The sequence below is a fragment of the Echinops telfairi genome, unplaced genomic scaffold, assembly GCF_000313985.2.
Source record: "Echinops telfairi isolate 266 unplaced genomic scaffold, ASM31398v2 ScPeMD7_23;HRSCAF=83, whole genome shotgun sequence".
NCBI lineage: Eukaryota > Metazoa > Chordata > Mammalia > Afrosoricida > Tenrecidae > Echinops > Echinops telfairi.
Genome location: NW_022103920.1, coordinates 12,423,136 through 12,424,808, shown reverse-complemented (window position 1 = coordinate 12,424,808; position 1,673 = coordinate 12,423,136). Strand labels below are relative to the sequence as shown.

Below are 1,673 nucleotides of genomic sequence, written 5' to 3'. Positions count from 1 at the left end.
CTCCTCCCTTTTGCAGGTCTTTAAAGGGCTCTTGTGTCCTACTTGTCTTGTTGATTATTGGATAAAACAGGCTGAAAGGGTTCTTTGGTATTTGGCCAGAGGGTGGACTGTCAAAGAGCTATCAGTGACGCCATCCCTTCCTCTTCCACGTGGTTCTTGGCTGTGTGTTTTGAGGGCCGCTCCTCAGTGTGAACCTGATAATAAGTAAGAACGATGGCCGCCGTCATTGCTCGATCATCTGCTCGGCCCGTTCAGGCCCCACACTCTGGCCCCCAGGCCCTGGCCATCCTTTCCTGCCGGTTGGCTGAGCTGCTGCTGATTGATTGTAGAATAAGCAGAGATCTTTCATGTCTTTATTTCTCAGTGAAAGATTTTGCAGAAATCCACAGTGCCACACCTGAAGAGACATGGGGTGCTGTCTCTTGCCTGGTGCTGGAGGGAGTGAACTTTGGCAAACGTCTGTACCCTCAAAAGGGTCCCCACGAACCCGACTCTGCGCCTGCCTCCTCCTCCTGCCCTCAGTGCGTCACACACCCCACCCTCCGCAAGCAACCGTTTCTTTGAAGCCTGTCAGTCAGGGTGGGCCTGGCTCGTTCTGGAACTTCACACATGCAGGGAACCACAGGGTGTGCGCTCTTTTGAGTCTGACTTCTCCTCCCGAACGTTTTGAGATTGTTCACGTCTTCCCTTTTCATTGCTGAGTGGTATTCCAGCTTCCTCCTTGGGTTTTAGAATAACCTTTCTTCAAAAGTGTGGCTTTCCATCCCCAAAGCCCCCCCTCCGGGCAGTGTGGTTTCCAGCACTCCATGGCTCCTCCTCTGTCCTGCCACTTTGGTTCCCTCATGGAAGGCGACCGGGTTGGTGAGGATCATCTCACCACAGGCTGATGCCGGAGTGCGTCTTCACAGTCTGTACCTTCTTTTCCCACGGAGTAAGCCGGTCAGAAGTGGGCCGACTGCTTGTCTACCCGAGTGTGAGATGCTGTCAGAGTCTGTTTCCAACCGGAAAGGCCTTTGCCGCCATACTCTGTAGGCGTATCCCCGACTCTTGATCAAGAGCCTAGTTGTGTGTCGTGTGACATAAAGTTTATTTTTAACCATTTCTATAGTAACCATTGCATGCGGCAGAAAAAGCTGAGAATTACAGAACTAAGCTGCTATGTGTTTTGGAAGAACAGAAGTCAAATTCTTTACAGATTTTAAGAAGATTTAAGATTGAATACAGCCATTCAGATATGCCACAGGGAGGTGCACTAGAAAGCCCATGTTACTGGCTCTCTGCTAAGTGGTGCTGGGGCAGTGGGCCGGTAGCTTCAGAGGTCAGGCTCATCAAATGCTGCACTGAGATGTATTCATATGTAAGTCTTACAAACAAAACTTCAAACAAAACCCAGGAACCACACTGTACAGAAATATTGAATTACAATTTAAATAAAAACACTTGCTAACAAACCGAACCTACCAAATAGGACCCAGTAGAAGTGTCCCATTGGATTTCCAGAACCATCATGTATATCTCAGCAGACTGCCTCATCTTTCTCCTGCAGAGCACCAGGTGGGTTTGAACCATTCACCTTTCTGGTTAGTAGCTGAGCACTGAATCACTGTGCCACCCAAATCCCAGAAACCAAACTCACTGCCATTGAATTGATTCCAACTCATAGTGAACCTACA

The 1,673-nt window shown here is 49.0% G+C and overlaps 1 protein-coding gene across 1 annotated transcript in view; it reads left to right on the top strand.

The window, feature by feature from the left end:
• Window positions 1-1,673, top strand: part of EXOC4 (exocyst complex component 4) — a 767,286-nt gene that overhangs the window by 19,995 nt on the left and 745,618 nt on the right. The window lies entirely within an intron of this gene.